Source organism: Pollachius pollachius (assembly GCF_949987615.1).
Source record: "Pollachius pollachius genome assembly, chromosome: 12".
In the NCBI taxonomy this organism is placed as follows: domain Eukaryota; kingdom Metazoa; phylum Chordata; class Actinopteri; order Gadiformes; family Gadidae; genus Pollachius; species Pollachius pollachius.
The window spans coordinates 4315304-4330719 of record NC_136945.1 but is presented as its reverse complement, the minus strand read 5'-3'; the positions used below and the strand labels follow the sequence as shown (position 1 = coordinate 4330719).

At 48.2% G+C, this 15416-nt stretch overlaps 1 protein-coding gene across 3 annotated transcripts in view; it reads right to left on the bottom strand.

Moving 5' to 3' along the window:
- The window catches only part of foxp1b (forkhead box P1b), a 174930-nt gene that overhangs the window by 134004 nt on the left and 25510 nt on the right, over positions 1 to 15416 (bottom strand). For all 3 annotated transcript variants that reach the window (XM_079748013.1, XM_079748015.1, XM_079748014.1), the window contains exon 3: positions 8460 to 8500. The gene's annotated coding sequence lies outside the window, so the exon portion shown is untranslated. The remainder of the gene's footprint in view (positions 1 to 8459; positions 8501 to 15416) is intronic.

Genomic DNA, 15416 nt, shown 5'->3' with positions numbered 1-15416 from the left:
TTGAGCAGTGCTTCGGCATCAGGGTGAGCACAAACAGACAATTTGCTAATTGCGTCCCAAAAAGAAGAGATAGAAAAAATAAACTGTGAAGAGGCAGAGATTTGCTGGGATGTGCGTGCGATGCATCGTACCCCAAATGGAGGAGCCCTCCAGGGCTCCGAGGAAAGATGGAGTTCCACCAGGGGGACGTTCAAAAAAAAAAACACAAACTTGAAGCCGGGATTTAATTATCTTATGAAAAATAATTGCCATTAGCCAATCTCGTCTGAAGGGGCTGAGGACTTTTTTATTTTTTTCGCTAGCGAGGAGATGGAGGGAAAAAAAATGAAAGTCTTTATTTTTGACGTTGAGGAGACAAAGGGTTGTTCTCCAGCAGGAAGCGGCAGGCCATCAGGCATTTCTGGTGACACTCGAGGTCCAGTTAATTAGACTATTGTCATTTTAATCAGGACAGCACAGCAGCCGGAGTTTCAAGTGGACGTTAAACATCTGAGGGATATGTGCCTTGGCCGTTTATATATGCGCCGTATATAGAAATGCGCATAGAAAGGTGTGTGTGGGTACATATATGTGTGACTGTATGCAGTCGCATGCATGCAAGTGTGTGTGTGTGTGTGTGTGTGTGTGTGTGTGTGTGTGTGTGTTCGTGTGTGTGTGCATCGATTTGCACGTGCATGTGTGTTTTTTGTGTGTGCCAGTGTGTCTATTTGCAAGCATGGTTGCGTATTTGTGTGTTTCCGGGTCCCTGTACTGTATGTTCACGTGCGCACACACACACACACACACACACACACACACTCACAGTGAATGTGTGTTGCGCGGATCCTTAATGAGCTGCAGACACACGGAGGATACAAAGGCGCTGGGGGGATCACCAGGGGAACGCACTTGCCTTTGCTCTGCGCACGTCTCTGTTCATTTGTAAATAATTTAAATATCAAATATTTGAAATAATTTGCTTCTCCCTGGCTATCAGATTGTTGAATAGGGAGTCTTTCATGTGTTCTTTATCATCCTCTCTTCCCCGGCATTAGCATTAAAATATAATTCATGTAACCCGGCTTTTTTAGTTCCCTTTTTTCCAAGGTGTGTTCGATTGTGTTACAATAATGGTTTATTCCTTCTAATTTGAATATTTTATGTATACAATAGGAGGACTAACATAAGATGCGGCTGCTGTTAAGACAGGGGCTTTACGCAACTCAAGCAAGAGCAACTGACCAAATACTGGCTTCAACACTGTTGACAAACAAAATGGTCGCCCAATTAATGGCATTTTTTCCCCTTTTTGAAAAAAAGAAATTGTGCAGATGCACACACAGCTCCGAACGACCAGGAGTTTACAGGGAGGGGAGGAGCCTGCACTCCCACAAGCCCCCCTCCCCGCCCTCCCCATGACCCCGTTTTGGGTCGCGTCCTGGCTGCAGCTCGGGCCGTTTGACACAGAGTTAGCCACGAAGGTAACCTGCAGACAAACGATCGCCTGAACTCCCCGACCCTCCTGCCCCCACCCTCCCCCCAGCCCCGCTCCCCCGCCCAGCAGCCTATTGACATGGGTGTCAGCCCCGGGCCAGGACGGGCCAATGACATCGGCCGACAGTGCGGTTCCACAGGGGGGAACCATGGGGGGAGAAAGGCCCGGGAGGGGTTCAGAGGCGGGGGGGGAGCGGCGGTGGGTGGGTCTGCCCCGTGATGCGGTAATGAACGCCTCAGCGTTCACCGTTTGTGGCGGTATTAATAGTTTTCCGTTAGCGGCGTCGTGTTTCTTAACACGCGTGCCATCAATATTTCACACGGTGGGAATATTCATCGGAAATCGGATATTATCGTTCCTCAATAATGCAGAAAAATATCAATAATTCAATGTAAAGAATGTTTGAGAAGATTTGGAGGAGGAGGCGGAGCCGAGCAGAAACATTAAATAACTAAACGAGGAAATTAGGATGGAGAAGTCATCATTCGGTTGGAGTAAGTTCGTTATGTCGGTTGGTAGCTGCCGACATCAGAGATTGCTTAGCGAATGCATTTAGAAAAGGCTTGCTTGGCGTCAGTTTGCACAAATGAACATAGGTCACCACACACACACACGCACACCCACACACACACACACACACACACACAAACATCGAGAGTTAAAGAGCAATGAAGAGAGAAGAATAACAAGATGGTGAGAGATAGCGAGAGGGAAAGATAAGAGAGGATACATTAAGATGGATCTGAGATGGATCTAGCAGAAATACATGAACTGTGAAGCTCCAAAAGTTCTCCCTGGGTTCCTCCATGAAGGATTTACCAGGGATTACATGGAAAAAACCAATAGTCTAATCCGTACGGGACAAGGGAAGCTGAGCGCTGGCTCACTAGCTGCGTATGTGTCGTAGGCTTACTGTTGGCCTATTATTTACTATTTTGCCATTGAGTTATTAAGCAGATGCTTTGATCCAAAACAAATTATATTGAAATCAGATGCACGCAATTAAGGGGCAGCTAGGGGATAGGTATACTGTAGTGCAGGTACAGGTAGAATGTGGACATGGGGTTCAAATTAAGCCTAAATCTGGGAGTCGAACAGCCTTACCAACAGACTAGCCTGCCCCGTAACACAACAAACTGATGCTGTTCCACTACCACAGGTCAAAACCCCATTCAGGATGGATACAATCGGATCTCTAAATCCTGAAGAAAACATTAAGAGAGTAAAAAGCCAAAATCATGTGTTGGCTGGATTGCGTTTAAAAGTTCAAACCTTCAAGCAAACCTTTTGCTTGACAAACCGGCTAATGTATGCTTTACTCACACTCAGCCCCAGCCTCATTCCTTATTAATGGCAGAGATATTTTAGGCAGAAGTATGGATGAGATCAATGAATGCACTATTAATCACAACGAGTTTTAACATGGCTAAATTTAAGCAAAGAGCGAAAGACATTCCCAGCTCATCTTTTTGTGTTGAATTAAAAACGGCAAACGGCCCTTAATTGTGATGGCGGTTGAAAGTGTCTATTTAAGTCAGGGACTGTGGGCACTGTTTAAAACAGTGAGAGATAGTGAAGGGGCCCTCCTCCCTCTGTTTTAGCTTTCTACCTCTTACCTGTCTATCCCTCTGTCCTACATTACTGTCTGCTGTATAATGAAGAAAGTGATAGAGAGACAGAGAGAGGGAGGGAGAGAGAGAGTGAGAGAGCCTATGAACAAAGCACTTTGGACAAATGTTCAGCACTTATTTGGGAAGCACATGAACATAAAGTTGATGCAAATGTGTGGCCCATTTAACGTTGTGTCTAACAAGCTTTTGGGGGTGGGAGGGAGACAAATATATAAAAACATGCTCTACACTTACATAATGAACCACATTGATGTAGTGCTGAAATTGCATAATACACGCTGTGAATATTGTTTTTTCCTCTTGTTTTGGAATGCAATCGCCTTTTTTTGTGGCAGGCAGAGAGAGAGAGACAGATAACAAATAGATGGAGATACAAAGGTCACAACGCTTGGAGACAGAGACAGAAAAGCTTTGTTTGTGTGTCAATATCCTGCACACTCTCTCCATCTCTATCTCTCTCTCACCTGCTGTCACTCTCTCTCTTCCTGGTTCCATCGCCACATCATAACTGCGACGGGTCGTTCGGGAGGATTGTAGGCAAATACAGAGAGGCCATTACACATTAGGATTGTTTGGCGTTGGTATTTGAATATTGAAATGACATGTTTTAGATCTGGCTATATTTCTCCCCCATTTTCATTTACATACAGTGTGACACACACACACACACACACACACACACACACACACACACACACACACACACACACACACGAGTTGGGACAGTGCGGGTTTGGCACTTAACATTTGCATCATTTTCTAAACAATAAAAATTGAACTATTATCCTTCCCCCTCCCCCTCCCTTCCATTCTGCCAGCCTCCACACCTGGCAGGCGTGCAGGTGACCCGTGTGTGATAACTGTGTGCTGCCCCGCATCACCACCGCACTGCTCCATGTGTCTATCACCCACGTCCAGGCTACTTAACCAAATTGGCGGCGCTGATAAAACCTTATTTACATAGCAGTGGTGCTGGCTGTGATTACTATCAGTTTAACACCCCCCACCACCACCACCACCACCACACATGCACACACTGTTACAAACATACTCACAAACTTTTACAAACACACACACACTGTAACACACAAACTACTACAAAAACACACCGTGACAAACACACACTATTCCAAACGCACACACACATACACACACTGCAACACACACACACTATCACAAATGAACCCGCACACGCCATTACAAAGAGACAACAACTATTACAAACACATGCACACACACGTTAACACATACGCTATTCCAACCACCCACTATTACAGGCACACACACACATTCTTACGCACACAGTTTTACACACACAGACACACACGAACACGCGGTAATGGAAAGTTAGAGTATAACTTGGTGGTGCAAAATAGCTCAATTACTCCCCGTGAACGTACACAGCGCGGCGCGGCGCTGTCAGAGTGGTAAACAGATGCAGGGTGACAGCCTAGGGTACATAATCAGTCAAGCAGCTGTCGTCGTGCCTTCATTCATTCACTTGTTCAGATGATGGATTCCCATTTCTTCCCCCCCCCCCCGTACGCACACACACACACACACACACGCACACACACACACACACACACGTACGCACACAAGCCCGTGCTATTTGCTTATGGGAGGCCGGTGGCAAGGCGCAGGATTAAAGCGCAGAGGATATATCGTTAACATAGTCCTCCCTTGGTCTCTACTGTACGGCTAACAGTAGGCTAACAGTAGGCTAGCAGTCAGCTAACGATAGCCGCCATGTTTGACTGCATCTGTGCTGTCAAAGCAAGTACAATGACTTTGCATAAAGTCGACCTGGGACCGGGTGTGAGTGCGAGAGTGTGTGTTGCTAGGGGCCCCCCCGTTATTCCCTCAAACTCCCCCCTGCCCGAAACCCACCCATATGCACACACCGACACGTCCGCTCTGCTCTTATGAGTCTGTGCTGCGACGCCACTGCGGTATTGGAGGAACCACGGTGGCGGTTCCCTTATTGGGGCAGAGCGTGAGAGAAGAAGAAAAATTGAAAAACAACCTGAGAAAGACATATCTGATCACTCTGAGTGATGTCACCACGTGTCACCTTGTTGTATTTGGTCTCGGCGTGCGCCACATGTTTGATGTGCACGGCTCGGTATCGGAGTCGACGTAGCCCCCCCTTCCCCTCTCCCCCGCCGTCTCCCCTAGGCTGTTGTCTCGTCGGGAGCGCTTTACCCCACCGTTCAGACAGTTGATCTGAGGCCAACTGAACAACCCCCCCCCCCCCCTCCATCTCTTGTCTCATCACAACCACCCCCCGCCCCGCCCCCCGTGTCCGACGATAGCCTGACGGCATCTGCGCGCACACCCTGGCGCTCCCGCTGGATCTGAGGTCGTGTGACACATCTGTTGCCTGTCGCCGCGTTTTTTTTTCAGCAGCACATCAGGGTGCCTGAGCGCAGAGACAGCGGGCCGCGAGGGCCTCTCCTGTTCCCCGCGCGCCACACACGTCCAGCGGAGGACCCCTGGTTCCATGCCGCGGGGAAAGAGAGGCCCGAGAAACGGAGAACAGTGGCGGGAGTCGCAGGACGTGTGGAGAATATATAGGCCGTGTCGGTATGGTCAGAGGCGGAGTCAGGGGCCCTGGGTTATCAAGGGGTCGGCTGGATCAACGCGGCGGTGTGGCACTGTGTAGTGTGGTATGTATCGTGTGTGCAATTTTTATATCACCTGCTGTTTTTCTCTGTTTTAAAAGATGCACGAACTTCAGAAAGTGCCCGTGGGGAATATTCAAGTCCAGAAAAAAGCTATGCGGTTATTGTGCGCTCGGATTATGAGAAACTATAAAAGGAAATATGTATGGATCCTGCTCTCTATCTCTCTCGTTCTCTCTCGCCCGCACGCTCTCCCTCTCTCTCGCTCCCTTTTAAGAACTCCCATCACTGTCCGGTAGTGATTGAAAATCAATTACTCCCTTCTTCTCTTGTCTAATTGAGAAAATAGAGCTACGGCCGTAATTGAAAATAATGCCTATCACGGGCGCATTCCTCACAATGTGGCTTTCTTTTATGGGGCTTCTAAAGTGCTTTTTTTTCTTTTCTCTTCGCCAGAGCTTTCTACGAAAGAGGATTTTCTCCCTGAATCTTAGCATTGTCATCTTGAATGTAGTGAGTGATGAGTGCCGCTAATTGGATACGGCCGATGCATCCCTCTGTCAGGAGCACGTGCCGTGTCAGCGGGAAGAATTAAATGAAAAGGGAAGCACCCCAATGACAATGTTTCTCCAGGGCGCCGGCCGCCAGGCGGGCCCAAGGAGACGCAGAAGTGTACATTAGCAGGATGATTAGAGAGCGGGGGCCGGGCTGCACTCAGGAGGGCTTCGTTTTCGACGCCCTTGTCTTTCCGATCAATATTCAAAAGTGGCGGATAATTAGGCGTTTAGGATTCATTTACATGCAAAGTAACGCACGGCGGTCATCAATTACGGCCAGGGGCCCAGGCTCTGTCAGGGAAGAGATGCGGGGCCACTCGATTTATGAGTCTGTTCTTCAGATGTGTGGATCAACACTAGGAGGATTATTGAACAATTTAATTGAAAATGTTACTAAACGTGACAATCAACACATCATATAAAGATGTAATATACTATATTAAACAAATGACACAAACAGCGTGGCTTAATTTCTCTAAGCATCCCCCCCCCCCTTCTCCCCCACCACCCTACCTTCCAGATAGTTATGTAAATACAAATTCCCCCTTCGGGAGATCTTCGTTGTTTTATCTGCTAATTTCCATAGCTAACTGACAAAAACAAATATTTTCCACTTGCTGCTTTACATGGCGGGAGGGCAGGAGGAGATGAGTCACGACATGTGAGACGGCACAACACGCAGCGCGAGGTCACGCTGCTGACGCCCACCTTCAGATGTGGGGGCAGGACGGTCTAGCGGTCGGGGGGTTTGACTCCCTGGAAACAGCAATGATATGGGGCTCAAGTCCTAATGTCGACAGGGTGCCTTGAAGGCATCCTTGAGAGAGGTGTGTGTGTGTGTGTGTGTGTGTGTGTGTGTGTGTGTGTGTGTGTGTGTGTGTGTGTGTGTGTGTGCGTGTGTGTGTGTGTGTGTGTGACATAGGCCATGTCCACAATACACCCATAAAGGCAGAAGAAGTAAAACATGGGTTACCGAATGTATCCGCATGCATTAACAATGCCTTAGGCAATGGTGGCAAACACGGTGGTGTTACAACCACTTCCCTAAACAATTTTACCAAAAACAAACTGTTAAATTTTTCTCAAATTTTAGATCCTGTATGTTAGTATTTGTCTGGATTTTCACAATGAGGTGGAGATGGGGGGGGGGGGAGTGCCTGTACCTCACAGGCCGCTGATAGGGTGGGGAAGTCTAGGAGGGAAAACATGTTCTAAACATGGTAAAGTATCTCTAAAGGGGAACACTTCCGCACCAAGTTGAGTACTAATGATTCAGAACCTAGTACACATGGTGTATTCCATACTCATCACTACAGAACATACTCCCAATATGCACTACGGAGACGCGGAAGAAACAAACAAGAAAAAGACAAAATATACAGTTTTTACAGTGCGGAAAAGATATCTTCCGCAAGGTCAACCGGGACGAGGAGATCGAGCAAGGGCTTTGAGGTGAAGTCGCGGCGACGTGAAGGTCAGCGACGCGCCCGCGTGTTTACACCACACGCCGGGCTTTGAAATTGTTTTGCTGTGTGGCGTCCGCCCCAGGTCATTGTTTGTTTTGGACATGTTTACACACCACACAGAGGAATGACTTCTACCGTCCTAAGGTGAGGCGGACGCCACCGGAGTGCGACCCGCCGTAGCCACACCGACTCAGTCTCGGAGCTTTGAAACCAGAATAAAACAAACTTCCATTGTTACACAGCCCGTCGTAAAGTGCTGGAGGGTGGAGGGGGAGGGGGGGAGAGAAGAAAAAAATGTTTAAGCTATTGACGCTATCGCGGTCAACATGTTCAGCCTTCACATTCGGTGGCACATATGCAAACCTGCGTTACAAAATGGCTTTGGAAAGCCTTTGAAGCCACCGGTTACTATGCAAAATGGGGCTGCACTGTTTGCATCGTTTATAGACGATTAACAGCTCACTTTTGAGAGTATTTTTACATCCTGTCCCGCTTTGTCGATTGGACCAAAACACCCAAACTTTGAAAGGACAACAAAAACAAAAAAAAGATTTGCAATTCCTACAATGGTTGAAAACCGTCCAACCACAACAGAAAAAGGTGGTGGCTATGCGTGAAGCGCCTAGCAACACGCATGTTGCCACGGCGACGGCGTGTGGGAAGTGTGTTGATGTTCTCTGGGAGGGAAGTGGTCGCCAGTTACTTACTTTTGATCTGCGGCTCCACAGGATGTCCCTGCTGGAGGCTCCTGGATGGACGGGGAGAGGAGGAGGAGAGAGAGAGTACAGAGGAAGGGGAGGAGGAGAGAGAGAGTACAGAGGAGGAGGAGGAGGAGGAGGAGGGACAGAGAACAGAGGGAGGAGGAGGAGGGACAGAGAACAGAGGGAGGAGGAGGAGGAGAGAGAAAAGTAGGCCAGAGGAGGGAGGGGAGAGAAAGAACAATGACAGGAAATTTGTTTAAATGTTACATGAATAAACAAATAATGAAATTAATAAATAAGTAAATAAATACAAAATAATGGATACAAATAATCAAAGTCAGTTATGTTATTTATATACATTCTTTTGATAAATGCCGTCATAGTGGAACTGTCGGGGTGATGTTTTGGTTTGGATGGCTTTATTTACGCTAACAGGGCATTCCGCAATACAACTAGATTATCCTGAGTGCTTTAGTGCCTGTGTGTGTGTGTGAGCACGCGCACGTGTTCCTCAGGAGAGATTGGGGTCATTTCCAAAAGGTAGCTTAGGGTTCAGAAGACCTCATTCAGTGAGTTTATTCAACAACTCCCCAGCCCCCTTGCATCCACTCTATTCCCCGTTGAGCATGGTTGGATACATTTAGCATCGCAAACCACAATTCCCCTGATTAAACAAATAATGACACGTTCAGAAAGCTGTAATTGAGCACAAATTGATTTGCGCATTATGCGCTATTTAAACACTGTTCGTCCTTAACCTTTAGTTCAAGTGACTGTTAATTATGGGCCCCTGAAGACATATCCCGACGGAAAAATATAAATAGCTTCAAATTTACAGTACACTGTCAAAACAGCGGAGAAACTATTAAAATACAATTAAGTCAACATCGACATTAATGTAACCAGACCGAGCGCCCAACCTCTGGGTAAGGACTTGTTAAGCAGGTTGAACTTCACAGCACAACGTTAAGTGCCTCATAACCTCTGCTTGTCCAGCGCTGAGCTGACCCCCTCACCTCAGCCTGCTTCCCTCGCGGAGGAAACTAATGTTCAAATGTGTTTCCTGAACGGGACCAGAGGTGGAAGGGTCTATCCTGCCTCTAGAACCAGCACCAGCACCAGCACCAGCACCACCACCACCACCACCACCACCACCAGCACCACCAGCACCAGCAACGACAGGGCTGGCTGCTTTTCTGCAGAGGCAGCAGTGTTTCCCGAGAGGAAGATGGTCTGCCAAGCCAAACAGGGCTTGCTCGCCCTCCCTGTAGCGCAGGGGCGACGGGACGCCAGGGCTAGCACCACTCCGGGGCTTCCTGAGGGCTCGCTGCAGCTGGAGAGACTTGAATAAAGGTAACGACAATGTCAGCGCTACTGTAAACTTTGAGGGCCGCTCCTGTCAGCAGGACGTTCCCAATCAAAGCAAGAGCGCGGCGCCGCCTGGAAACACAATGCATTGTTGTGTTTTGCAAAGTTTCATTTTTTTTGCTCCCTTCTCTTTGCGTTCTTTCTCTCTCCGTCGACCCCCCGACATCCACCCAAACTTCCTCTGAATCACAAAGAGAGCGAGCGCACGAGGCGAGAGGGTAACCACTGCTCCCTGATCTCACCAAACAAACTGGCAGGGGACTCCGAGTGACATTCAGCTCTGGGGTTTTAAAAATACCAGCAATTTGAAAATGATTAGAGTCTTATTTTATTGTTGCGGGCCCTGACACAAGAGAGGAAACCAGAACAATCATGTCTCCCGTCTTTTTTTTTTCTTATTTCTGCTGGATTTAGAAACACTAATTAGTTTTGCTCTCATAAAGCCAACCTGAAAACGACCAATTAGAGACGGGAAAATGAGACGTGCGCTTTGGAAACAAGAGCTTGTCATTCCCAGTTTGTCAGTCCCACATGCGCAACTTTTACTGTCGTGACTTTCACGCTCTCCCGAGATTGGCCGCATGCTACCTATAAAACTCGCAGTCGGCCACGGCACCGCTTCGCAGCTGTCCAATTTAAAAGCGGGGCGTACTTTGCTTTGGGAGCAACGTATCCACAGCCACGCGCTCACACCCGACAGCTTTGCTGTGCAGATGCCTGAACCACCGGGGTTAAGGGGGAGTGTTATAGCCCATAGGCTGACCACAGCACCAGCTGGTCCCGACCACAGACCAACCAGGGCCAAGCAGTTAGCCCCTCACAGGTGCCTGACTTCCATGAATTTCCTCTTTCAAGGGTACTGAAACAACTCCACCCCCCTCCCTGCAAGCAGTAAGCGTTTTCAGCTAACGCCGGGGTGCCCGTGCCTGGCCCGTACCCCACCTTTACCGCTACACCGCATTCCCTGCCAAGTGGTGCGCTTTCGTGGGGGGTGCTTTTTCGTGTTTAGAGTGTCATAATAAATTAATGATAAACTTGTGGAAATTGTCTGCCGGAATTTTTTAACGCTTATTCCCTGAGCAAATGGCAGCGAGTATTTCATCACTGTCGGCGCCAAGACGGATGGGCTGTCAGCACCTTCCCCTGTTTCGGGCTCCCAGCTTCTGGCCTGGGAAGTGGCTGAAAAAGGCCAGGGCAACAATTTTCAGGCCCGCGCCTTTTTCAACCAGGAGCAATTCTCTGATGCCAGGTTGCTGCCAACGTCCTTGCAGCCAATGGCAGAGGCCAATAAGTTCATATTAGCCGCAGAGTGTAACTGTGCTGAACATCTGCTCATGAATGCGAGCGCTGCCCACTAACTCCGTGCCGGTGGAAGTCTGCTGATGAAAAATTCAACGCTCTCCTCGCTGGCACGCTTGTTTTTTTGCGCTATTCTCCTGAGCCCCCCCCCCCCCCCCCCCCCCTAACCACCCACCCACCCCCCACCCCCTCAGAATTATATTAAGAGAATAGCACAGGCCGTGTGTATCTGAGAGAACAGCTGGCCCAGGGAAGGGATCGGCTGCTCAGCGAGAGCTCAGGGACTTTGCACGCCGGATCGGCCTTCTACTGCCGTTTGTCCTTGGAAGTCAAACCCACGGCGCTGAGCGTCCAGGTAATAATAAGAAAGCAGAGGCTACATTTAGCTGATTACACCCCTCCCCTCCCCTCGCCCGCCCGCCAGCGTGCGCCGCGGCAGAAGGAAGCGTCGGGCCAACGCCGGCACGGGGCCCGATATGGAGGAGGTGGATCAGGAAGACGGAGGGCCGATTGTTACAATAAGTAGCCCCCCTGGGGGGGAAACCCTGTTCAGAACACCTTTCCTTTTGTTTGCCTTGTTTGGCTCATTAGACTGCTAACTAGCAGGAATCTGTCCCCATCACCGCAATATGGTGCGGGTCAGAAGCAGGCTGTTCGCAGAGGGCAGCGTGTACAAAGGCCGTGAGAGAGAGACGTAAAAGGAGGACAGTGTTTAAAGTTGGACCCTGGTAGGAGTTGGCTGGTTCCTCGCCTTCCCCAGATGGTGAAATAACTTCGCGGTTGAAATGATGTGACGCTTAAAAGGGAAGTGATAACTCCAAAAAATTGGAAGAATAAAGGATTACTTAACTCTCTGTAATTTCACTTCTGTTTTTCTGTAAAACACAATTCAACAGATTTTGTTCCAAAAACAGATTCTCCGTATAAACATTAATGTTGTCTCTGGACATTGTCTGACTGAGCGCCATTGGGAAAAGGTTCCTGACACAAATCTATATGAAAAGAAAATCACTGAAACGTGGTTAAGGTGGCTGCCCTTACTGTTAGTGCACCAGTAAAATACAAGTTAAATAGAAGCCTTTCTGAAGCCACAAAAGGAAGCTGGCAGTTAAAATTCAAGACTTCCTGCCATTTACACAATGCTGTTGATTATGTGGAAATCATAACATAACAACCAGGCTTCAGGCCAGGGATCCACCTTTGTGAATGCATCAGAAACACCAACACAGACACACAGACACACACACACACACACACTCAATGGCTAAAGAGAAGCTCATTTAGTTTGCTGACAAATTACAGCACTTTGTCTCCCTGACAAGATCCCTCCTTCGTCAAACATGCAACTTCACATGGAGAAAGGAAATCACACATTACCACACTGACAAACAATTACAAGCATGTCATTAGCAGCAACCCTGGGCCTGGAACCATTAGAGAACACAATGTTACACAGCATGCCAACCGCCACACACACACACACACACACACACACACACACACACACACACACACACACACACACACACACACACACACACACACACACACACACACACACACACACACAGGAAGCAGATGATCAGAGTTGACAAATCAATCATAACGACAACAGGATTTTTTTTTTAACTGATGACTCCAAAATATTTAGGGCCGAGTACCATGTGACATAGTTCTTTGTTCAAACTAACAAATAATCAAATCAATTTCAACAATGAAAAACACGGCAGTGTGTGAATTGATTGATGATTCATAACTTGGGTTAGAGAGCGAGAAAGCAAGAGAGAGAAAGGGGAGATAGAGAAAGAGAGAGAGCGAAAAGTGAAATGCCACGGATTTATTAAAAGTCGACGCTATGATTTTTTCCCCCATTAAAAGAGGCTCTGATCAGATAGATAGCATTAGTATCTCTTTTAATACATCTCTTGGTGTCAGGCGGCAAATGAAAAAGCTGCCCTGTGTAAATATGACTGCTTACTTCTTACACAAGCATTGTTGACACCTCGTGTAATTTCACTGGGACAGCACCATGGGGGTAATATAATGCTCTTAATGAGAACACTCTCCCCGCTCCAGACCCTGGCGAGATAGCCATAATGCATGACTTCTCTTTTTAATAAAATAATTGTTACAGTTATTAAAGATGAATCTCATCACAGGCAAGATGACAAAATAATTCATTACCAGAACGGGGGGTTGGTGTGGCGGGAGAGAGAGGGTTAGGGGGGGGGGGCTTTAAATAGCTGCAAATTATAATTCCCTTCCCCAATACGGCCTGCCTCTTCCCCACCCTCCCCATCTTGAAAATATGCCTTCAGATAAGTGGATTTGTGGGGGTTTATTTAAAAAAAATATTTAAATACACACATCGTCGTTTAAAGCCGTCCGCTACAAACACTGCAGTCCACAATTAAGGGTTGATCAACAATGTAAACCAAATCCTCCATCGCTCTGCTATACTGCTACAGCTATCGCCGGTGGTCTTAAATAGGTAGGGATCACACTATTTATTTACAAACAACCCTGTAGGAACACAGGCTGCTGCTGCCTGCCGTGTGCCGTGTGTCTGCGTCGGGTGGATCGCAAAGCGGTCTGCCGACAGCCTATCTACGTGCAAAACAGATACCCCTCTACGCACAGCCTATTCCCTAGTCCCCGCATATACACCCATCAAACCAACCACCCACTCAAACCACCACCTACTCATCCTCCTCCCTTCCCCACCCACATCGCCCCCCCACACACACACACACACACACACACACCCTAAACCCTCTACCTACTAATCCTTCTCTATCCCCCCCCCCACGAGTCCACCCGACCTCACTTCACCCCCCCCCCCCCCCTCCCCCTCCTAACCACGCCCAACCCTCGCCCGCCGCTTCTACTCTCAGTTCACAGCTCACTCTCTCTCTCTCTCCATCTCGCCCTCTTCTCAGGATTTATTTACGCATTCAAAAATAGATAATTTACGGTGATGGCATTGAAACTTCCCAGCATGCCTTTTAACCTGTCGTTTTTCACTCTCTCTCGCTCGCCCGCTCGCTTTCTCTCCGTGGCAGCAGGATGTCGAGAGGAAATGCTTTATTAAGGTCCTGCCGACGTGAAGAGCCGCGGCGATTTACTGGTGCATTACTGTCTAAAAGGCAAAGTTATTTAGACCAATAAAGGGGCTAATATATTGTTCGGAGTGGAATTACACAGAAGTTATCTCGGCCTTAATAACATCACTGCAACCCCTGATGTTGTTTAGATCAATAACGCCCATTAAAGTGCAGACCTCAAGCGCAGATAAGGCTGAACCGCACGGCGCAGAAAAATACTGCTGGCTGGCCGTGGAGAGAGCAGAGTACACAGAGGTCTTTCCCCTGACAAACAAAAGTGGCCATAAAAAAAACAACACAGTAAAGTAAATACAGTATAAAGTCCTATGGCAGGAAGCATGGTGGTGGTGGATGGGGAAGGCACCGTCTGATAGACACATACTGCTGACACTGTGGCTCCGCAGACATACAGCAGGGGAGGGAGATAGATACAGAGAGATGAAGGGAGAAACCCTGAGAGAGGGACAGAGAGAGACAGACCGATATATACCATCAGAGAGAAGGAGAGACATAGCGAGACGTAGACAGAGAGAGAAAGAAAGAGAAGGAGGGCGAGAGACACAAAGAGAAAGAAGTCTAATGGCTACTGACTAGCAACGTAAATGTAGTTGGTGCCTAGTCGGTGTCCCTGTCGCGGGGGTCACTGCAACCTTCTGTGGTAGGAACATGGGTGGCAGTGCGGAGTCACTAAGCTTGTGACGTGGGCATTGATTCAACATGCATTGACGTGACGCAAGTAATTTCCAGCCAATGACGCCTGAGAATCACAAGGAACGAGCGGATACTTTGCATAGTTTCCTTCCACCTGACCCCATATAAACCACGCCACAAGCAACTGTGTGACCCTCACCTCAAAAACACTTTCCCCCTTTCCTTTCTGACACTGGAGAGAGAGAGCGAGAGCGAGAGAGCGAGAGCGAGACACAGAGAGAGAGAGAGAGAGAGAGAGTGAGAGAGAGAGAGAGAGAGAGACACGCAGACAGAGCCAGACAGGACCAATATTCGCCTAACCACTGCTAATGGAAGCCGCTGATTTCCAATCCGTGCTGCAAACGGCGTTGAGGAATGACTTCAGGTAAACTATTAAAGCACAACGTGATGAAGATGTCTCGGCGAGCCATTGCTTCATCACTTCCCTGAGAGGATGGCAGACGTGAAAACTATTCTCTCTAGTGTCCACCAGGTGATGCAC